The 25,847-nt window shown below is 33.9% G+C and overlaps 1 protein-coding gene across 1 annotated transcript in view; it reads left to right on the top strand.

Annotated features, from left to right (window-relative positions):
• LOC117166056 (uncharacterized) overlaps positions 1–25,847 on the top strand; it is an 83,051-nt gene that overhangs the window by 7,511 nt on the left and 49,693 nt on the right. The window lies entirely within an intron of this gene.

Here is a 25,847-nt window from a genome sequence, read left to right as displayed (position 1 = left end):
TAATAATATTTATTAAGATATGAATATTATTTTTAAAACTAAGTGCATTAAGAATTCAGGGTCTCTTTATTATAGCTTAATAAAGAAATTATTTATTAGTGTATATATTAAAAGAAGATATAAGTTACTATTACAGCTTAATAAAAGCACAGAAGTATTGAAAAATATATAGAAATATTCGGAAGCAAAAATTGACAACAGAGCTTGAATTTAAAATTCATATTCTCTTTGTAAACAGTATTCTTAATTTGTTCAGTGCAACAATATTCTTGTATGATTTTTTTTACAGCAAAAAGAATTTTTTCTTTTGCTACTAATAATAGTAAGATTCATTTTTTTTAGCTACAAATCATTCGCAACTGAAACTGCGAAATTCTGCTCTAAAGATTTTTAACGAAACGACTACTAAAATTAGCTTCTGAGCTATCCATCATACAGCACTTTGCTCCATAGAATAATCTTTTCACAGTGTCTTACAATAACTAATGAAACAATAGTCCTCCGAAGGACAATTCGCAAAAGGTGCCGTGCCTATTCGTCGTAAGGAAATGCGAGAATATTCCTTAAACAAAAGAAGAAACAAGAGAGAAATCACAAATAACCGCCGCAAGTGGAACAGCCATCCCACCTCGTACTGATTATTCCGCGAGCCAGGATAACTTGTTGTTTTATTTGATGCTATACAGTGTTATACAGACTACAGATATTTACAACGATATTATATTCTTACAGAGGATTATATTTACTTTATCGATTGCGTCACACGACTGGGTGACACGCACAGAAACTCCCAGGATGACGTACGAACATATTATAATATATTTTTCACCGCATAGCAGTTTAACGGTGCAATAGACAGCCAACCGATTTTACAGCTCAAGCAGATTTACAGAGGATTTATTATTGACAGTTATCGATGGGAAACCACCGTGATGCAGCAGATTGAATTTAATATATTATAAGAGGCCTGTGCCCGAGATGGCTTTTCTTGCTAATTTTTTTATACGCTCTAATGTGATATTACAGAGCTGAATTTATCACTTTTCTCCATAGTTTTAGCAAATTACGTACAATCCAACTTCTTTGGAATTTCTTTTAATTCTTTGAAATTACTTTTTAACATCACCATAAAACATTGCATTTCTGTATTTTACTTTTACCGCTGTCATGTTTACTACATTAACCAATTATTTTTAATGGTATTGATTTTTGAAATATTGGTTTCTCCATTAAGTGAATTTCTCGTAAACAGTATTATTATTTTTATTATTCTCATTTTGTCTTTGTTAAACAATGATATATTTGAAACTTTAACGTATTGATATTACAAATTAACTATATGCTTAGAAAACATATATTACTAATTTAGAAATAACGGAATAGTTTGTCCCAAGTGATTTATAGAGTATTATTTTATAAAATGTATTGCTTTATCGACCAGCAATTTATTATTTAATAACGTTAATCATATATTTTACAATCTTTAATCAATCTTTTAGACCAAGTTGAATCTTTTTCTTTCTTATTAATGCTTTATTATATGATAAAACTTTATAGCGATAACAATTTATAAATATTTTATTATCTTAGTAAATGCGTTTAGTAGATATCTAGTAGATATCTAGATTTTTGAAAATACTTCTATGCAAACTGATTATTAACACGTTAAGTTACTGGTTAACATAAGTGACATGTATAATTAATCAGCCTACCTACTTTATTAAGTGACACTAATTTTTAAATTTGTTTGTCAGTATCTTAAAGTATGTAGACATTATGATACATAGAAGGTGAAGTATTTTATATTTTATTTCGGCATTGCAGGATATTTAGTTTTCCTAGAACTTGTACAATATTCTGTATGTATTATTTGAAGAGAAAAGAGGAAAGATAAAGCCATCTCAGTCACCGCCGAACTCCATAGCCATAGTACCACACAGTACAACTCAGGATCTTTTATATTATATTTTACAGATGACAATAGTTCCGTGAGCGCGATGTTCTCGACAAATGTTTCACTATATACTTTACGTTAGAGTCTAAAATTTCCATCAATTTCATAGTTATTCAAATTATTATTACCTAAGTAGTAATTTTCAAAATTCTCGATCTTCTTTCTTTTCTATTAACCAGATCATCGTTTCAATTTTATTCTTTCCTTTTATTTCTTATTTCATTGATTTAAACATTGAAATATTTAATTATTGAATATAAATATCGAAATTTCAAATATCGATTTCTTTTTCTTTTTTTTTTTTAAATCTTCTTAGCTTCTTACATATTGTAATTATATGATTGAGTGTGTAATTATAAGATTGTTGGAAGTTTTACGGTAGACTCCGAGTTCGAGGAAAGTGGAAACGTTTCTCGAGTTGATCGCGCCATTCACACAGGCTCCTTACCTCACGATTTACAATCAAATCACAGATGCAGCTATATATTATTATAATAAGTATATTTACATACCGTTTTACAATAGTGCCGGGGTCGCAACGACTGCGACGAATCAAATTTTTTAAAAACGCCAGACTCATTAACCACGAAAGAGATAGGAAAACAAACTAATTCCGATATTTTCGTCTCGCACGTGGACGATTTTCATTTCCTTATTGTTACGCACTTTTTCCGAAGGTTTTTCTATTCGTTTTTTAACGCGTGGAACAGAGAGCTTCGTGCCCAGCGCATAGTTTTTACTGACTCTAAGATTAGAATATAAATGTTGCATATCATGTTATTAAGATTGTTGTACAGACAGCCTGTTGCAAGCCTCGGTCTACGGTTCCTCCACTAACACTATACTACTTCGATTCTTCTTTAATATTTTATTCATTCGTTTCTCACATCTTCTTAACGATTATATATCTTTTGATCGTCATACGATCTAATCTCGCTTATTGACTTATTTTTTCTGTTAGATCATAGCTCGCTATGAATTCTCATTTATTTTCTTATGGCAATCATTCTTATAGCCTCAAAGGAGAAACTGTTTCAGTTTCAATTTCCAGAAAATAACTAAATGACTAAATATCGCTTAGATGTGAATTTTAGATACATTCCATTAATTGAATACCGTTTGTAGAAAACACTGTGAGTGTCAGAATGGAGAACACTTGGAATATTTTACTGAAAAATGTTCTACCTACCAATGAGAATGCTGTAGCGTAGAATTCAAGTGCAATGTCTTTCTAAATTGTTATTAATAATGCTCAAAGGTGACGTGACAACCTCATCTTTATGCAAAAACATATGAATGCTAATAAAGAGCAGACAATTGTTTCCTAGCTTTTGTTATGCCATCTGTCTTCATTCAATTGAATGGAACATTGAGTTTCCTAGAAGATACACTTCTCTTCTTCATGAATTTGCGTTATATTAATACTATAAGTTCTCTTCTCCTCCCGAGTATCTGTTGCTTGGCACTTGCAATGTTTTCCACGAGCACTCGTCGATTAGGTGATACAGTAAAGTCTCCATAAAAGCTGAGAATTGGCAAAAAGAAAAGAATAGAAGTAAAGAGCAACTCGACCTATTCGTAGCTGTATGGTGTTCATTTCAGCGAATGACAAGCAGAAAAATGTGTAGGATTTCAATAACTTGCAAGTAGAATTGTTACTTGTGAGTAGACTGCGGATTTATGCAAATTCATATTTGTTTGTTCCTACAATTAAAGAAACGGAACCTAATGAAACACTTATTTCAATCGCTAAATATTATGACACTATACTTTGGGTATCTCGCATGTTTTTCCATATCATACGCTTTCCAGTTGAACTGTAATTGCGTAAGAACCAGCAGTCTACTTATGAGATGCCTGGGTGAGAAACATCACCACCAGGTACATGACATGCTTCTCTTTCTAAACTTAGTTATTTCTCTCTACAGTTTGTCCTATTGGACATTCGGTAAATTCTTCCATATTCTTTATAAATTATCACCTGGATGACTATTCCCGGTAGGAAAAAGAACATGTCATCTTGTATCATCTCATGAGATTAGCAGGTCAGTAGGATGCTTGTTCTTTCATCTTCGTTTAGTCTTGGCTTTGTAGGCCTGCAGGGCTAGTTGATTAGGACGCTGTGCGACTCTTTTCTCACGCTTCGTTCCATTCCTCTTAATTTCCTCTTGGATCGTTGGTAGCCTAATTGGCTGTTTCCTTAGACTTTCGCTGCTGATACACCGCGCTGCATTCTCAGCTGTTCTCAGCGCGGCTGATTGCAATGATTCAAATTTAGCCACGTGCTTTATCACTGTTCTTGTCCACAGAGATGAGATAGCTGAGAGTAGAGCTATCGCTACTCGGATGCTTGCTATGTTTCACTCGAGTACCCTACTCGTGTCACAGACGTTCACAATGTTTCTATCTATGTGTTTTTGATAGACAGTCAAACGATCATTTTAAAGTAGACATTTTTAGTTCTGTACGGAAATGCCAACGAATCAACATTCTCGAGTAGTATGTTGTTAGGCTATACGTTGACGATATTGGAACTACACTTTGAGAGCTTGCAACTTGTATACACAAGTACATCTTAGCAACCTTTGCCAATGTGTTTTCAACAGCTGGAAATATGTGGAAATGTTGAAGCCAGCCAGTCTACCTGCTGGGAACGTTAACTTGTTGGTATTTCGGTACAAAAATGAAGATATTTCATTTAGATATTCGATTGAGTCAGAAATATAAATTCTTCGAAATATTGTAAACATTGGGTGACACGAGTAGAGTGTTCAAGCAGGTTGCATCAGGTATTTTTCTGATTGCGAGTACCCGGGTACCTGATTGGTCGGATAGGACTCGAGAAAATTTTTATTTTATATTTTGAGACAGTCTCTTCTTCATCTTTTTTTTCATTTTGAGATAGTCATTGATTGCCTTTTCAAGTATAAAAGAAGCCGATATAATAGAAAAGTAATTTTCTTTATCTCGAGACAGAACCTCTCGAGATGGAAGTCGGTAATTGGCCTTTTCACGTAAAAGAGAAACTCCAACGCAACACAATGCGATTGGCGAGAAATTTAAAACGAAGAAGCTTCGTCTTGGCGCTAGTGTCGTCTCGCTGAAACGAACGCGAAACAGATCTTCAACGCTAGGTTTACTCACATTTCCTATATATTCCTATCTCTACGCGTCGATTTGTCGTATGAACAAAATCATAAATTTTCTTGAAAAAAGAAGACAATATAATTATACGCTGTTAATTTATAAATGAAACGATGATATATAGAATTTATAATGTTCAACGTTATATGTCATCATATATATTCCGCGCATCTTTTACACGTGTGCTGAATTTTGTACGTAAACCTTCCAATCGTTCTCTTCTTTTATCAAACTTTTATCAAATCGAAGAATTTGCATCAATTCATCTCTTGGCATTGTGGTCGAGAAGAAAGCGACTGGCCATTTTCCGCGCCATAAATAAAGACCTTTCAGTATCTTTGCTTCGTATGCTGCCTGAGCTTACAAAATCGCAATAAAAGCAACTGACATAGTCATTGAAATTGTCCAACATTTAAGACACCACGTGTCTTTGCTTCGGTGCAACATTTTCTATGTTGCAACATGTTTCTGTCGATGATCAAGTGGAACTGCTGACGCTATCTGTCGCTACCACTTAATGACAAAATCCGCAATCAATTAGTTGCCAAGCCAATAGACATATTCGGACGCATAGAGAAGGGCAGTTTGTGAGAATTTGAAGCGACAAGTTGAATTTGAACAGCTGCAACTGCAATTGGTTGCGCGATTTTTGCAATTACGCGACTCATATACCGAGTTTCGTTTCTTCTTCCGAGCTTATTGCTCTGTTCTGCCTAAGATTTTCCAAGGTGAATACACAAGGTGAAACAGCATTTCATCCACTCGAGATTTGAGAAATTTTTTTTTGAGAAATTTGAGAAATTTTGTCGCAAGTATGGTCGCTGTCTTCTTCGTGTTCACTTCCGGCGTTTACTTTCGTCAACAGCTGGCTCGTTTATCGTATTCATATTTCTAATTATATTGTTAAATTATTATTGATATTATTCAATTGTATTATTATCTTTCTAAGCCAATTTACAAACTTACTTTACGATTATGTCAAATCGACGCGTATCCGTAGAGATAGGTACACCAGGTAGAGAAGCTTCGAGGAAAATGAATTTCCATGTATATTCGTCTCGTTGAATGGATAGAAATCGGTAGAAACCGTACAAGAAGAACGTACACGGCTTGTGTAATTTTCCTCGTGAAATTCGAAATGCGTCAAAAGAACGCGCGTTCCATGAAATCAGCGTCGAAGAGAAGTTGACGCGTCACGTTACTCGCGTCGATGGTTCAAAGGGGAATCCCGCCATTGGTGGGGATAAGCAAGCAGCAATTAAGCGGCAGCTACTTGCGAGCAATTATGGAGTCTTTACTGTTAATCCAATTCAATTAATTGATATTTTTACTTCGTTTGTTAATAACATCGAGTGACACCTGTCTTGAGTTTTTCGATCTAAAACACATCTGCCAGAAACTTTCGATTCACTTTGTTGCAACGTATAATACGATGATTCGTTGAAAGCGTAAACTGTAAATATTTTTCCTACATTATCAGTTTCTTGCGTTCTTCTTTATTCGGATATACTTTTCTTTTCTTTAATTGAAATATTACATCGTACGATTCGATACCTTTCGATTCACTTTGTTGCAACGTATAATACGATGATTCGTTGAAAGCGTAAACTGTAAATATTTTTTCTACGTTATCAGTTTCTTGTCTTCTTCTTTATTCGGATATACCTTTCTTTTTTTTAATTGAATATTACATCGTACGATTCGATACCTTTCGATTCACTTTGTTGCAACGTATAATACGATGATTCGTTGAAAGCGTAAACTGTAAATATTTTTCCTACATTATCAGTTTCTTGCGTTCTTCTTTATTCGGATATACCTTTCTTTTTTTTAATTGAATATTACATCGTACGATTCGATACCTTCCGATTCACTTTGTTGCAACGTATAATACGATGATTCGTTGAAAGCGTAAACTGTAAATATTTTTCCTACATTATCAGTTTCTTGCGTTCTTCTTTATTCGGATATACTTTTCTTTCTTTAATTGAAATATTACATCGTACGATTCGATACCTTTCGATTCACTTTGTTGCAACGTATAATATGATGATTCGTTGAAAGCGTAAACTGTAAATATTTTTCCTACATTATTAGTTTCTTGCGTTCTTCTTTATTCGGATATACTTTTCTTTAATTGAAATATTACATCGTACGATTCGATACCTTTCGATTCACTTTGTTGCAACGTATAATACGATGATTCGTTGAAAGCGTAAACTGTAAATATTTTTCCTACATTATCAATTTCTTGCGTTCTTCTTTATTCGGATATACTTTTCTTTTCTTTAATTGAAATATTACATCGTACGATTCGATACCTTTCGATTCACTTTGTTGCAACGTATAATACGATGATTCGTTGAAAGCGTAAACTGTAAATATTTTTCCTACATTATCAGTTTCTTGTGTTCTTCTAAATTGAAATATCACATTGTACGATTCGATATGATAGATTTTGATGAAAATGTTAGTTCGAAAAGATCGATAATATTTCCATTGCAGAAATATTACACGGTCTTTGTTTCACGACAGAGGATCAGTTGTGGTAGCAATTTGATTATTTGTTTACAGAATAATCGATCGATTGGCTCCCTAGACCGAGATTCATGTTCATATACATATATCATACACACACATACAGCACATAGGCAGAATGAAACAGCGAGCCACAGAGATAGAATACATAGAACGAGTAAAGCAAAGAAACTGAGAATCGATGATTTGAGGCAAAAAAAAAAAAAGGAAACGAAACGAAGCAGACAATTACAGGGAAGTCATTTTTCTAACTCGCAATCTTTCGCTGGGCATTAAAAGTGATATTAACGATCAGCCGATTAGTTGATTGATTGATTAATTGATTAATTGAGACATTCCAATAGACAATGCAGTTTTTCCATTTTTCCCAAACAAAGAGAAAGAGAAACAAAAAAAAAACCGCCGAATAATCAACAAATTACTACGAAAAAAAAATTAATGGCAAAACCGAAGAAATTACAGGAAAATTCGTTATCTGGGAAACGTCTAAGTCTGGAGAAAGCACCTTTTCGCACCATTCATTCCCCGTGTTTCTTTTTCAAACGGTTTATTTGATCGGTGGGCGATTTGAAAATTGGAAAGTTGAGATGCTTGTTCGAGTTCGAGGAGCGAACATGACAAATCCGAAGTGGAAAAAGAAAGAAAGAAAAAAAAAAGAAAAAGAAAAGAAAAGAAAGGAAAAAGAAAAAGATGGGGAAACGTCGGGCTAGAAATTAGAAATATTTTTGAAACTTGAAAGGGTCAAGGAATCTGGGATTTAGAAAGTTGGACAAATTTTCTATTACCGGCGAGGTAATAACTTAGAGCAAACTAATGAAATTGTCCTGATCCAGATAGGTTTAAGGTTGCAATCATTTCATTCGAAATTTTACTATGAAGGTTTCTATTCGAAAGCCGCGAACTTTCTAATTTTCGATTCAACTAGATTTCCTTTTATCAGTCGAAGAAACAAAAGAGTATAGTCAGAGATTCGACGAGTAGCTACGGATGTTAACATTCCCGTTTTTTCATTAATATCGATTCGTTTCGCTTATTATTTATTTTCCCCGTTATTTATTCCGAATATTACTAACGATCATTCGAAATGTTCGCAGGATGCATTGGGACGAGTTTTTCCCATTCAATTTTTAAGTTTCTCTTCGTTCTTGTCCTATCTGACTCCTTTTGTTTACGAAGGAAAGTGCATTCGCTTAGTTGTTGTACATATTGTAAATTACAGCGATTCGTGTACTCGACAGCTAGTAATTAACCATAGTGTTAGGGCTTAGGGTTAACGAAAAGATGAAGGAGGATTGGTTTCTCGTTCGGAACGCTATATAGTTTTTCTATTTGGAAAAGGATGGTAGTTAGCTTGTTTAATTATTCATAAGGATAAAATCTAGTCAAATTGAAGTTTTACGAAGAATTTACGAGGTTCGACAAAATTTCTCTGACGTGTCAAAAAAGGAAGTTACGTTGCTTGTCGAGTTAAGCTGCTTGCTGAAGCGTCAAGCGCTTGAAACTGAACTCTACGCTCAAACTAAAGTATACGATAACAGGGAAACTAATTAAATAAGGCAAGTTAAAACTGCTCTCTTTTTAACAATTACAATTTCTCTTTGACCGTATGATATTTCGATAATTTTGCAAAATTCTGATCAGCTCATTTTGGCAGGTTGATCAATGTAAACGCGTCGATGGCTTGCTGGAAAATGTGAAAGCTTCTCTTGAAATACTGCGAGCAGCGAAGCTTAATGTAAAAAGGTAGCTGGCGAAAGTTAAATTTGCATCGAATGAAATACAGTGGAACCTGCAGTACTCGAATTAGCTGAGAGAGTTTTGATAACATCAAATATTATATTATCACACGAATGAATAATCCAATCACCTCGATGAAATTCAAAAAATTCTACTTAAAAAATAATAACGCTAATTGTTCGATTATTTTTCAATTGAGATCAATCAAACGAACGATGAATTCCATCAGGAAAAATGTTGTCTTTAGACGCGTTATGTAGTCCAATTATATTCTGTTTATGCCTCAAATCGTCTAATTAAGATATCTTTCTCTAATGTCGAAAACGTTTCCAAATAAGAAGGCTTTTATCGTCGTCAGTTTCACTGTAATCTTCTTTTTTTCAACACGAGGATTTGAAACGTTTATGATATGATTTATCCAAACTCCAAAACATCTTCATACGCTACATATTAGCGTCTCTTTGTTGCTGATTTATTAATATTACTATACAACAGAGCATAGATATTTATTTTTCAAGTCCATCGAAGTTTTTCTACTTCTCAAAACACGCACGTTTTTGCTTTTCATTATATCAATCATATTACAGTCAATTTATATTATATTAATTGTATATCTCTTAACGTTGTAAACGTTCGTGATTTTTGCAACATTTCCACACCTTTTTCCGACTTTTCTCAGCAGCTTTCTTTCCCCTTGAACGCTCAGTGCAATGCGTTTGCCCCCTGCCTAATTTGCTTACTACACACAAGATATTCATTTTTTGTTATTATTTATTTTATTATTTAAACACATTATATATATACATGAAAGTGATATGAAATTGTTATATATATATTATATATTATATATAATAAAAATACATATTATATAATATATGTAATATATATAATATATATTACATATATATAATACATATATATATATATATTACATATATTATATAATATATATTATATATATTACATATATTATATAATATATATGTCGGAGATGGAAGGACAGCGGGATTTCCCGTGCGGAATATTGGGAAAAACACCAATACTCTAGTCCAGACTTTTACTATAGCTGCACTTAAGTAATAAAAATAAGGAATAGTTTTAATGTTCCAATCTGACTTTATGACGATGGGTTCGGGCTCGAAGTGACATAGCGGGTCACTGGACGTAGCCACGGTCACGGGAAGGACGTGTACCTGACAGAGGTACGAAATGATTATATGGCTCTCCTTAAAAACAAAGATTGACCCGAGAAATGGGGACAGGAGTATATAAGGGCAGTTTCTTTTGGATTAAGGGAGAGTTAGTTTGTTAGTTAGTCGTTGGACGAATTGCTGATTGAGTTATCGAGAAGTTACCTGAATCGAGTATTACGTTGATACTTGTCCTCCCATGGACCGTGGATTCGTTATCGAACCTGAATTCGTTGTCACTATCATCCTATCGTCATTACTCATAGCCTCTTGTAGTGCCCACATTCGTACTGATAAATATTAGCTACATTCGCGACGGTAAAGTAAGTAAAGGTTCATAGAACGCCCCAAAATGCCAACCTGACTTTAACATATATATAACAATTTCATATCACTTTCCTGTATACTTATATATATACTTTCAAAAGTATTGTTCCAGTATACTCTACTATCAAAAGTATTGTTCCATGAACGATAGTTCTATCCTTCACTATTATACATTCTGTCTACAATATCATATCACTTTCCTGTATATTTATATATATACTTTCAAAAGCATTGTTCCATGTATTGTTCCAGTATACCCTACTATTAAAAGTATTGTTCTATAAACAATACTTCTGACCTTCACTATTATGCATCCTGTCTACAATTTCATATCACTTTCCTGTATACTTACATATATACTTTCAATAGTATTGTTCCATGTATTGTTCCAGTATACCCTACTATTAAAAGTATTGTTCTATAAACAATACTTCTGACCTTCACTATTATACATCCTGTCTACAATTTAATATCATTTTCCTGTATACTTACATATATACTTTCAATAGTATTGTTCCATGTATTGTTCCAGTATACTCTACTGTCAAAAGTATTGTTCCATGAACAATAGTTCTGACCTTCACTATTATACATCCTGTCTACAATTTCATATCAATTTCCTGTATACTTATATATATACTTTCAGAAGTATTGTTCCATGTATTGTTCCAGTATACTCTACTGTCAAAAGTATTGTTCCATGAACAATAGTTCTATCCTTCATTATTATACATCCTGCCTGCAATTTCATATCACTTTCCTGTATACTTATATATATACTTTCAAAAGTATTGTTCCATGTATCGTTCTATGAACAATACTTCTGACCTTCACTATTATACATCCTGCCTACAATTTCATATCACTTTCCTGTATACTTATATATATACTTTCAAAAGTATTGTTCCATGTATCGTTCTATGAACAATACTTCTGACCTTCACTATTATACATCCTGTCTACAATTTCGTATCACTTTCCTGTATACTTATATATATACTTTCAAAAGTATTGTTCCATGTATTGTTCAAGTATACTCTACTTTCAAAAGTATTAGTCCATGAACAATACTTCTGTCCTTCACTGTTATACATCCTGTCTACAATTTCATATCACTTTCCTGTATACTCATATATATATAAATTCATGGAACAATACTTTTGAAAGTAGAGCATTCGAGTTGCTTTTGATTTTTTTTTCTTTTTTCATTTATATCATCCTCGAGTCTTTACGATTTGTTTGTACGTGAACATTCGACAAATTGGACTGACGATGTCGTTGGTTACTGAACACGCAGTAGGTAAATTATTGGACGGATATTTGCATAATTTTTGCATTTGGATGAAAATATTTGCATGGATGTTAGGGTGCTGCAGGTTCTACCGTGTGTTCGATAAGAAGCAACTGATTAAACGACGATAGTCGAGTGTGCTTGATCTTTAACCCTTTGCACTCAGAATTTCATTTCAATTTCGTTAGCAGCATCTGCTAACGCTTTTAAGTGTTTTATTTACTTTAACTAAAAACTAAGGCAATTTAAATAAATAAAGGAAGAAAGAAATTCACTTAAAAATTAGAAAATACAACAATAATGTGAACAAAACTGGTATTTAAGTGTATGATATATCTTGAAACAATTTCCAGGATGTAATCCTCCTTTTCTTTTGCACGTTTCACAAAAAAAAGGTGGCACTGAAAGAATGTCGACTGACACTCGACAACGGAGCTGCTGATGTCGAGTCACACTCGACACAGGAGTGCAAAGGGTTGAGAATACAAATTTGTACATAGCGTTTTTGGATAGCTTTACCTGACAATTCCGAGAACAGTCTGATGAGCTCTCGGATTGGTTAACTGAACGATGCAAATGCTGATGGTTTGCTGGAAAATTTGGAAAATTTGAAAGACCAAATGGCCAAGCTTATTGTAAAAAGGCAGCAGGCTTATAGTAGATTCGTTGAATGTATAACGCACGTTTATTATTATTTTCTTTTTTTGACACAAAGTGTAGAACCAAGGGGAAAGAGAAACTAAAGGTGAAACTAGGTGATATACTAAACGAACAGATAAATTTTGCAATACGAGAATGAGAATTACTGTATGAAGAATTTCGTAGGTAAGAGAAGTATAGTTCACTGAAATTGCGACCGTACAACTTACTAATTACGAATATTACGTATTAAAAATTAATCTTATATCTCTTCGTTCTTTCCTATCTCTTCTTCTTCTTCTTCTTTAAAATATGTACGTCTATCACTCTTGTATCTAACGTAAGGAATTTTCTACTCGATAGCGTACTCAAACGACCAGTATTTCACTATATTTTTTAATAGTGATTTTTATAACTGTAAAGGTGAGGTAGTCGATAGTGCAATCTTTCGAGCGTAAGTGTAGTTAGTGCATCAGTATTAAAGTGAAAGCATAGGGATATATGCAACTTTCGTGCAATTTTCTATAATTATGTGTTTTTTTTCTTCTTTAATTTTTACGTGAAATTATCGATAATGTGATTTTTACAGCTACTTTTAATTAAACGTGTTACGCGAATTGTACGAAAACAATTAATAGATCGAATAATGCTGTGAGTCCTGTGTTTGTTAAACGTTCGATTGGAAATGTGATTTCTTTTTTCTTTTTTTTTTTCTTAGTCTTAATTACTCCTCTCGTTCCAATTAGTTTTTATATTTAGCGAAGTTAGGATGATAAATATGATCGAATTGCGAAAATATAGATTGCATTTGCCGATTAGGTTCGCGATTTCCTAATGAGAGACAGAATACGAACATAGAGCATTGAAAATGACTATTATTAATTGCTACTATTGGAAATTAGGTTACTTTCTGTGAAAAGAATCTTCAATTAAATTAATCCAGAAGATTTGTAATTTAAATCACGATTTATATTTCTCGTCATTTGTTAATGATTCACTTTAGTTATTAATTATGTGGAATGGGTAAAAACCCAATAAATATAATGGAGTAATTTTTTCGTGAAAGATGTGTAATTACATTTCGAGTTTTAATTTAAAATTCAGGTCTTTCAATTATGGGAAACATCTCCCTCTCTCCCTCCCTCTCTCTCTCTCTTTCTCTCTCTTCCTTGATTATACAATGGATTTCAATTACAAATACAATCTACTGAAATATTTTCATCTTAATGAAATTTCTAATTTCATTCTTTATCGTCGTAAATCGTACTTATAGTTTAGTACGATTTGAAGGAATATCATAATTAGCTTTAAATTAGACGTGTAAATATTTCCCTTGAATTATCAGTCTTGCTATGGTTTTCGTTTATTCAAATATATATTTCATTTGAATATAACTTCTAAAAAGAAAAAAAAAACAAGTTGATATGAACCATTTTAATATGAGATAAAGCGCTATTAAATAAGATACCTATCTATTGATATTTATCTAAAAGTAAAGTAAAAATTACCTGGCTGATAGCCGAGCTGTATATTATTGCTTTATGCGTTGGATAAGAGGCCGGTTGCTAATTTCAGTGAAAATTAAGTTGCCGAACGAGAATCCAAAGTAATACAAATCACATGATGCAACGTTTTTTGCAAATCTACTTGGGTGAAGTCTTTTTCACTTTCTTTCAACAAAAAGTGAGACAAGTTTCGTGTGAAAGCGAAAAATCCTAATTGCAGACATTTTCACGAGAAACATTCTGACAAATATTATCGGAAATTGCTTTTGCAGAAAGCGTACATTGTTGCGCTTCTTTGCAAAACATTGAATCTCCTCGCAACTTTTTTCAGCGATTTTTAATGTAAACATTGAAGCAGAACATTGTTATTGTTCAGAGTTCTTTTTGGAAAAACATTCGAGCACATGGTATGCGGAGATTTTTGAGTATCGAAAGGAGAAGCAATTGGGGCTACTAATTTTTACTAAAGTCACGCGATGAATATAACGAGGAGCGAGGGAAAAACTGGGATTTTTGGTAGTTTAGGGAATTTTTGAAAAAGGAAGAAGTATGTTTCTCCGGAAAATAGAGGATGCTACTGATAAAGAAATTAATGATACTATTATTACTATTAATAATATTCTTTATTCTTAATAATAAAGAAATTAATGAAGACTACTACGTTCAAATGTTTGTCAGGTTTCTGCAAAAATGTATGACTTTAGAGGGAGAACTAGGGAGAAGTGTCTTGCAGGAAGATTAAGAACATTTAGATTTTAGAACATTCGCAAAGAAACTGAAGAAAGTTAGAATTGCAATTTTTTTGCAACTACGTATTCAGAGGGGAACGCTGAATATTAAATTTTAAGCCTTTGACAATTTTGCAGGAGTCGTTGCAAATATTGTAATCCCAGATTTTTGCAAAAAATTGCGAACATTAGATGCAAAAGTTTTTACCGAAAAGTCATAAAAATTAGATTGTAGAATTTTTACGAGAAACACGAATAACAAACGGGTTTATAGATTTTTTGCAAAACGAAAATAAAAGGGAAAGTCTTGTTCAATAAACACGGGAATTATCACGTTCAATTTCTGTGGAGATTCAAATGGGAAATTATCGGGTACAAAAATCATTTTAACGGCAATGTGACATTCCAGATAGAAATATTTTTCAAAAATGCGAAATTGACCTTTTTTTTTGCAAGAAATCTATGAAACGAATTCGTTCGAATAATTAAAGAAATTAAAGAATTCCGTAAATTACGCGCTCGTATTTGTATTGAGGTTATTTCTAAAATTTCTACAAGGAGTGAACAATATGAAGTGAAGAGAAATGAAGGAATTGGAATTGAAATTTTTTATGTATTTTCTCATTCAGAACAAAACATTGCATGTACATAGAGGAAATACACTCCGAGTGGATTTTCTTCGGATTTTCTCGCTTCTGATGTAGAAATTTTTCACGCTTTAATCTAAGGAAATTTATTTATTAGAATCTATTATTATAAACTGTCCCGAGTGACATAGCGTAGGTATATAAAAATAAGAATGATTCATAACTATTCACATGAACGACTGAATAATCGATTCCTTTCCTTTCTTCGCTATACTAATGTGAATGACAAATGAAAATACAATTTTGTACTTAGGAGTCTGTCTAGACAGATAATTGCGGTGTATCTGCCGAAATCAACTATTCCTTGTATGTACGGTTAATTTTAATTTCAAAAAAGGAACATGTATGTGCTTGTAAACGAATAATTTTTTATCTAAACGTGTAGCTTGCTTTGAATTCATCGTAGTTGCTTATCAATCGTGTTACGCAGGATGAGTCAGAACATGTGTGAAGCGCGGCAGAAGCTGATTTAGCACGCTAAAATAAGAAGAAAAGTTTATGTAAATATATGCTCGATATGATTTTGTTTTGGAGTAACAGTAGTTTCTACTAGCAATCTTTTAATGAGTGTTTTAAAGCGGCTATTTTTAAATTACGTAGAACACCTTTTCCTTTTTCCTCTACCAAACGATTTCTTTCCTTTTCTGCATTTTCCACTTGCAATTGGCTGCCTCCTTTTCCTTCCTATTGAGGATATTCCGCTTTAGCCACCGTTCTATGTATTTTTATCCACGTTTCCTTCTTACTTTTTCATAGAGAATCAGCTCATGCTTGCGTGCTATTGGACCTTTGTACAGCAAAGTTGTATAACGCCTTAAAAAAAGACGCGTTACACAACACTTCTGTGTAACACGTTATACAATTATGTTACATATGCAGCAGTTGTATGTTATACAGCGAGCGCCGGTAGACTTCGTAAGATCAAAGATCACATTGCTAGGCATACTGAGAACATTGGCCACATACATATGTATGTAGCTGTTCACAGGGTGTATTAATGCAGCAGCGACTGCTTCAGCACACTAAAATAAGAAGAAAAGTCCGCGTGAACGTATATACCTGATATGATCTCGTTTTCGAGTGACAGCTTCTTTTATATTGTAATGGTCGCTTACCTATGTTCAGACCAATTGCTCCAAGTGATCAGAGATACAGCTCACATAGAAGCATGAATGCATCGCGTCATATATCGTCGAAATTGTCCCAAATGTTTACGCGGATTTGTCGGCAACTTTGGTCGTCACGCTGATGAAGAATTTCAGCACTGTCGTTTGAAGTTTTATGAACAAAAGATTTCTAACGTCTCAGAACTAATAATCGAATGGATTCAGATCTGGAAAGCGAGCTGGTCAGGAAATAAGACCAGCACGAACATTCGCCAGGAAATTGTCGATCTAAGCAATGCCTAGCGTTGCAAATTAAGCTGCAATTCGAAATTCCTTCTTATTTTGGTGTACTGTATCCTTTGGTCTACTACGACCTTTGTCGTAGTTGTCACATGACTCATGACTGTCATGTCAACTGACTTATACTGTATATTACTTTGTGAGCCGACATTTAAGAACTTCTCTAGGCTTACCCTGAAACTCACCGCTTTAGGTTATGTTTTGTACTTGCTATGGTGAAAGCGGTATCTCTGATTAGCCAATCATTGGAAGGCCGTTCTCATTGGTCCAGTCGGGACCGGGTGACCAGAAGACGGTTCTCATTGGCCGGTTAGAGGCACCGATTGGTCCATAAAGAATGTGCACATAACCTGAAATACTAGGTTTCAAAATACCCAGTGAACGAAACGTAAACAGTATATAAAATCATCGACAATTCTAAGAGATCAACTACGATGAATTCAGAAAACCATTGTGGATGTCCTAAATCAGTTAATTTGCTTGAAACTGTGTAATTTATTTTAAAGTATGACATTGTAGCTTTCATCGTAATATTATTTTATTACTTTCTGTCTAACTTCGTAAACGGATACGTGATAAATAGGAGATAAGTATTAGCTTATTAAAGTACTAATAAGTGCATTTTTCATTGCATTTCTAGTGTTGTCTCTTTGAGAGTTGATCATTGCCCATTTACTTGTAGCACAAACACTCTGAATCTTTACGATTTGTTACGATCGTAACAGAAAGGTGGATATTCGAAGAATGTGTCGTACAATATTTTACTAAGTAATTGCTGAATAATTGAAGAATTAAGACGAGCAATTATCTGTACAGATTGAACTACGAGATAAGAACAGAGAGCAACAACTGTATGGATGTTTTGCAGTTCGATGTAACGTTTTGTTTATCGCTGCGAGACGCAGAAGCTGCGTGTATTTTTCTACGTTATTTTGCGAACGTAATTTATAGAAAACATTATGTTCGAAACTGCGAAGTGTCGACGAGTAAAACGTTTTGTATTCCACATAATTGTAAACAATAAATAATTAAGCTTCTATGAGTTTGTCAGAATAGAAATGGAAACGTATTAAACGTCAATCCTTCTTTGTATACGAATTAATTATTTATTGTTGAAGGTAACGGATGTGAATTAAGTTCAAACGAATTTAACCGCAAATTGTTTAAAAAATCGATCGACAAAGTTCCTTTCTCGATTCTCCATGAAATCGCTTAGCTAACTAATTGATCGTTTCTTTGGTTAATTGATTAACCGAGAAAAATTCTTACCGCGATACTTAATAAAGTGTTTGATTAAATGATTGTCCGATCGAACGTCGTTTATTCGGAACAAGTTTCACATGTCCGCGAATTTTCTGTATAAAATTCTGTTAAACGCGCTCTAACGAAACACTCAAATGTTTCTGCGTTATTTTGAGTTCCTATCTTATTTAATTCTTCGATATTATTCTTTAAGTTGACAATCGCGAACGTAAACGACCGTATTTTTTTTTTAAATTCGACTTTACGACGATTTTTATATGCTTACATTTATTTCTGAAAGCCAGACGAGTGTAGATATTTTTAGTTAACGATTGATTATATCACTAATCTACCAATAATTACTCCGTAAGTCGTTTTTTCTAATAAAATATGTGAATATTTGTTGGATGATTCTTTCTTACACGATCAATATTTTCCTAATTTACCGTGTGCATTTCAAATCTCACAACGCTACGAAATGTTAGGAAAACGTTTCAAGTCATATTTCATGGAATGAAAATCACGTTTAAGGAGCAATATAGCCAAAAGTTTTTTTTTGGCACTTTAATCAAGAGGATTGGGGAGACACGGGAACGCTAGGAAAAAATTGCCTCAAAATTTATTTCTTGATATTTTGATCTTATTGATTGATCTGTAAAAAATATACACATACTATCAATATCTGTTTATGGAAATATCATGAAATAAACTTTCGAAACTTGACACGGAAAGTGCAAAAAAAAAAAAGAAAAAATAATTTTAAAGACAGTGTCAGTGTCTTGTAAGAGACGCACCTGTTGTTCCAAAGGTTTCCTTCTTTTTCCAAGGAAATAAATGTGCAACATTTTTCGTTTTATAATATTCTTTTATCGAATTATTTTGTCCCAATAGAACAGATTACTTATAATTCAATAAAATAATATAAAACAAAGAATGGTGTGCATCTAGTATTTCCTTATTAAACGAAAGAAGCTTTTGGAACAACCTAATATTTGGGTGTGTTCATTGTTGTTAGACCAAATAATAGGCTCTCCATTTCTTTTAAACGAAATACTAATACTTCCGCGAAAACACAGTTTGGAAGGCTTCTATTGGTTGAGAATATTCTCGAGATAGACCCGGGGCTCTGTGCAATGTGGTTTTGACAACATCAAAGGCTGCAGCTGCTTTACCATAGCAGCTATTTCTTTTGTACAATTGTTTCCACTTTGTCGCTCTGTCCTTCTTTTGTACGTATATCACAATTACAGAAGTACAGAAATTTTATGTAAAAAATTATCTCGATGTCTTAATTCGCTTACGAACAACGTTCATAGTTTAAATAGCTCAAGCAATTGCTCACTTGATAATATTCCAGACATTCGATCGAGAACTGTCACTTACCTGTTGATGTTCAAACGATGGTACAAGATAAGATCAGGATCGTTAGAAACAGAAAAATGGTCGGTGAACGCATGGGGGCGCCATCAACTCACTGTAACTTATTGGTGTCGTGCAAACGTCTGTCTGCTTTCAGCATTTCAGGAAGCACAGCGATGCAAAATAAACGGCAGTTCCACCTTGCCCCATATTCTTCTTCTTTTTCTTATTGTATCGACGTTCTTTGCAGAGTGGCAATTTGTAAACAATTTTTTAACAATTTTTAAAGAATTAGTGTTAGTGCAGAGTTAATGTGAAACAATATTTCAAATTAATATATTTCGAACGAAATATATCGAACACATGGAGGATTCAACTGCAGAGACACTTGACAATTTCGACCAATTTCGAAGAAATTTTGCGTGTCGACGAAATCGTTTTACAGGCGTCTGGATATAAAACGTAAAACGAGGTTAAATCAGAAAAATTACTGTAACTACCATAATCGATCCATTCTCAACGGGAGTAAGAAGGTACTTTAAGAAAATAGAAAAAAAAGAAGAAATTCTTATGATGATTTCTTTGCGTAAGAATATGCGTTACAAAATTTGTTGCATCCATAAAGCATCATCCAACAACTAGTTAAAAGAACGAATAATCTGTCAGCAAATTTGTCGATTAATCGTCTACGTAACGATGTTAAGTACTTGTACTTTCGTTTCAAACTTTGACAAGATCGAGCTCCTTTTCTCGAATGTAAACGTAAAAACAAGACTTAGAGAAACAGCTGTCTGAACGATGGACAGCTGGTTTCGAAGAATTAACGATAGATATTTAATATAGGTAATCACCGGGCTCGGGATATCGACACAGATACACGTGCAAGTACGTAAGTGTGTTTACAATTTCTGATGATTTGGAACCGGTGCGTTTGTATCGATATTCCGATCCACGTTAACTGTATGCGACCTTTTAATTGTCAGCGCGAAGATATCAATGAATAAAGATATTCAAATTTGTACGTCAGCTTCGATATAGTTATTTCACGTTTCACATTTCGATTATTTAGCTGGTCAGAGGCTTGCCGAAAGCTCGAGCAACGAGCAAAGCGTGTTGATTATTTCAGTTTTGTTAAGTCTGCTTCGCATCTTCTTGCGAAAACGCGAATTTCTGCGCAGTCATTCGGCCAGATTTATTGATCGGGCTAGAAATTTCAGCCGCGTTATGGCTCGCAGTTGAGGTTTTAATTTTCAGTTGAATGTTTTTCACGCATATGCTTGCCAATGATCAACGCTTTACCGACCGATAGCCGATTAATCGACTTTTTGTCGCCGACGCTTACCGACCGACAGCCTATTAATCGGCTTTTTGTCGTCGACGTTTACCGACCGACAGCCTATTAATCGGCTTTTTGTCGCCGATTATCTTTTTCATTATTTGAACAGTAATTTGTTATTTGGTACTAAGGCACCTTGCTCGGTTGCGTCAGTTGCGTTGCTTTGTAAGCTCCCACAGTTTTATACCAATTTGAAAAACGTAGCGTTCGCGATGAACGAAAAGAATGGTATTGGAGAGTCTAAAGCGAAACAGAGCCGGCGCCAGGGAGAATCTGCGCCTAAGTTGCCGGTCGGACGTGCGTATGCTGTTGAACCGCTAGCGGTCAGTAAAGCGTTAAGTAAGAAATTCATTACTTGAAGGCTTCTTTTCAGACAGTGACGATGAATCTAATGCTTGAAACGAGCAAAGTATATTTATGAAACGTGAGCTTAGGTTTAGAAATTTCTTTCCATTTGTTGGCAAAATTTTCGAATATTTCGATACCAATCAACAGGTTGTTCGAAATGTTTGCGAAATATTATTCAGATATTTGTAAGCACGTGTCCCTTGAAAGTCACGTTACTCGACTATTTCATCCCACACTTCGTGTAATTACACGAAATATTGATCGAATTATGTCACTGTGAATACTAACTCACCTGGTTGCTTGTAAATCGCCTGCAAAATTTTATTTTAATTATTTAATCTAATTTTTATTGCCTCTTAATTATCATATAAAAATGCCAACATTATTTCGATCGACTTACAACAACATCGATGCGTTGCCGTGAAAAGATTTCCCACTGTCGATTAACCATGAAATTTTAGTAAAATCGACAAACTTTTTACGATTTTGCAAGCATACCGTTCCGTTTCGATTTTATTTTAATTTTAAGTTCCGCAGCGTAAAGTGTTCAGCATGAAGATCTCCTTCAGCGAAGATTATTTAAACACGAGACGAACATTTGTTAGAAACAAACGAATTTCTATCAGCTTTATTTAATAAATATTATCTTTCGAAAGTTGTAGACGCGAGATATCGTTGGAAATGGACATACGTGTTTTATCGAGAAACCTGTAATTTTCTGCGATCGATTAGCCGATTGAACACGAAACATCACAGGGTTTGCTGTTACGAGCGAAGCGTACTTTTTGAACGATAATTACAGGCAAACGTTCTTCCCCAACTTTCTCTTTCTCTTCTCCTCGTCGCTCTTTAATTAAGATGGAAGAAGGTCCTCCTTCTGATTGGTCTTCTGAATTTCACCCCTTTTTCCAATTAAACAGTTCTCCCCTCTTTTTTGTTTTAAATGTATTGTGGCCAGTTTGTCATTTCAAATCTGAGAATCTGGAGAAATATCTTGGCGGACGAGTCACACAGACAATTTCTATTATATCTGTTTATTATTTCTTTCTAAGCTTAAAAAGTGCAAGCGAAAGAAGCTGCGCTGAGACATTGAAATGGCTGAGAACTGCACAGTTTGTGGTACGAGAGCGAGCTCGCCAAACATTCGCATAGAATCTGTTTATCGTACAGAATGCTATCGAAAGTACGAAAACGAAAACACGTAGAAACGTGTTCGACATTTTCAGATTTCAAACTCTCGTGTGATCGTCAGATGATTTTGGTCCACGAGTGTCACATCCGTACGATTTGCAAGTGCACTTTACGGGTCTTGCAATTCGATTGGCTGATCGAATTGAACGGCTTCCGGTTAGATTTTCTGACAGTTAGAACTCGCGAGTTGGTTGATCAGTTCGATCAGCCAAGCGGAACGTCGCTCGGTAGAAATGGAAACAACGGGGCCAGGGACCCTCAGTTTCAGGTCTGCGCTGAAGAAGCAGACTGCGATGTCCAGGAAACGTTGGCACCAAGTGCAAGTGCAACAGCTACGCGATTGTTAAAAAAAACAATATTATGGCTCTTTTATTATTTATTCAGTTAGTATGAATATTTTACGTCTATTTAGTAACAAATATTCGAAATAAAATGATAGGTACAAATATGTCCGAACGATGGGGCTGCCAGGTTATCTAAGAAAAGAAAGAGGAGGCCGAGAGTTAACAGAACAAGCAGAGTGTAGAATTTTGGAAAAATTGGGAAAATAGATACTGAGGATAGAAGGTGTGATCTGTGCGTGGATAGATTGGGAGGAGCCTGTTGTACTCTCAACGACCGCAGTTGGTAGAGGGAAACGAAGCATTCGCCTACCAAGCACGTGGTCAGGCAAGCAGGAGATCAGCAGTTGAGCTGAGGAGCCGGTTCACACGAGTCATTGTTCACACAGATCTCCATGTGACAGTAAAAGTCACGATAGTTGCTGTTGTGACAGCGTAAGACGAAGCAAGCTCAACGTCATGACAAAAAGAGTCTAATATTCACAACAAATGTCGTATCATTTAGTGTCATGAGTGTGGAAATCATATCATCAAATTTAGGTCGTAAGACTCTAAGTCGTGACTTTGGAGTCACGAGGCTAAAAATTAGAACAGTACATTGTGTTGCTGCCTGTCTGCCTCCTAGAGAGGAGCTTCGTCACTTTGTACCATGTGCAAACGTACTGTCACATTGAACTGTCGCGTGGAAATGTACCTTTGGGCCCAGTTTCCAGCTTTCGGGTTTACGACACGGTATCTCTGAAGCTTGCGAATACGCTTCTGTTCCAATCACGTGAGTTTGTTTACCTCTGCTAACTCGATTCGTTGGATGGAGTTCAGAGCACGTGACAAAGGACTGCAGCGAAAGCGAAAGAGGTGTCAGGCTGGAAGACGTAGTAGGCGAAAGATGGGATAGAAGGATTGTAGAATGGCTGGAGAGACTGCAGGAGAAAGAGAAATAAAAAGATAGGCTAGTAAAAAGTAGATCAAGGAGAGTTTTGAGCAAACAGACAAAGGTATAATAAAAGGGCAACTAGTCTTGGAGTAGGTCGGAGTCAGTATGAATGGGACAAAGAGAATGAATGAATCAAAGTGCTTGGGTGAGATGGCTTTGTAAATATAGGCACAGTAGAACCTCAGTTATCTGAACTAATTGGGGGAATAAAGATGTTCGGATAAAGGAATTTTTAGATGATAGGGCAGTTAATTCCCTCATGTTCAAGGAGAAGTTCATCTTTGTTCTAGGTATCTGAAAAAGGACGTACATGTTAATAATAGTAATACAAATAATAAAATTTGATGGGAAGACGTTCATCTTATGTTCTGTGCATTTCAGAAAAGGATATGTAAACTAATAATAACAATACGAATAATGAAATTAAATAGAAAGCTGTTTATCTTAGCAAGTTTATCTTTGTTTTTTATATTTCAAGAAAGAACATGGATTATAATAATGACAATACAAGTAATGAAATTAAATAGGAAGGTGTTCATTTTAGCAAGTACATCTTTGTTTTATATATTTCAAGAAAGAACATGGATTATAATAATGAAAATAAAAGCAATGAAATTAAATAGAAAGGTGTTCATCTTAGCAAGTACATCTTTGTTTTATATATTTCAAGGAAGAACATGGATTATAATAATGAAAATAAAAGCAATGAAATTAAATAGAAAGGTGTTTATCTTAGCAAGTACATCTTTGTCTTATATATTTCAAGAAACAATATAAATATTAATAATAGTAATACAAATAATGAAATTAAATAGAAAGGTGTACATTTTAGCAAGTACATCTTTGTCTTATATATTTCAAGAAAAAACATGGATTATAATAATGACAATAAAAGTAATGAAATTAAATAGAAAGGTGTTCATCTTAGCAAGTACATCTTTGTCTTATATATTTCAAGAAAGAACATAAATATTAATAACAGCAATACAAATAATGAAATTGAGTATGATCCCATTAAAGATTTATGGATGCCAAGTGGTTTTAGCTGCTAAATCAACTTTTTCACCGGATTTAATTCGGTAGAGTTACATTCCTTTTGTACCTTCTACCACCTTAGCTCTATTTTTAAGACGTCAAATACTTCAAAACTTTGGAGAATATCATCATTACCACTATATTCGTGTTTCAATCCATTATTCGAAGTACATATAACATTAATGTCATGATCAATTGAAGATGATTTGTCAGATTGAATCCATTCTGCCGCGTCAACGTTGCTATCAGCGAATCTTATCTGGTATTGTATTCAATGCAAAACGATTATCTTCCACGTTCTTGTTCAATATTATCTTCCACTTTTTCCTATATGGTATCTTCAATGTAATTCACTAACTTTTTCCATGCTCTTCTTGGTGTCGAACATTTGACACACCCAAACATGTGCCGCCATATAATTGTGCAATTTTTAAAATTTAATTACTTGCAAAATTGCATAATCTTTTTGCCAGTAATATTAGTAATCGTTAACAGAATTTTTTGTAGGGGATTGAACTTTTTACATTCGAAACCTGTTCTTCTCTTCGTTAGATATAGAACATTCTATGATTATGAAGGTGATTAATAAAATTCATAGAATTAATAGGATTAATAGTATTCATAGAATTAATAGGATTCATAGAATTAATAGTATTCATAGAATTAATAGAATTCATAGAATTAACAGGATTTATAGAATTAATAAAATTAATAGAATTAATAGAATTCATAGAACTAATTGAATTAATAGAATTAATAGTATTCATAGAATTAATGGAATTCATAAGATTAATAGAATTAATAGGATTTATGAAATTAATAACATTAATAGAATTAATTGAATTCATAAAATTAATAGAATCAATGGAATTCATAGAATTCATAGAATTAATAGAATTCACGGAATTAATAGGATTATTAGAATTCATAGAGTTAATAGAATTAATTGTATAAA

The sequence above is a fragment of the Bombus vancouverensis genome, chromosome 17 (assembly GCF_051014615.1).
Source record: "Bombus vancouverensis nearcticus chromosome 17, iyBomVanc1_principal, whole genome shotgun sequence".
Classification (NCBI taxonomy): Eukaryota; Metazoa; Arthropoda; class Insecta; order Hymenoptera; family Apidae; genus Bombus; species Bombus vancouverensis.
The sequence above is the reverse complement of the archived record's forward strand: the minus strand, read 5'-3'. Positions and strand labels throughout refer to the sequence as shown.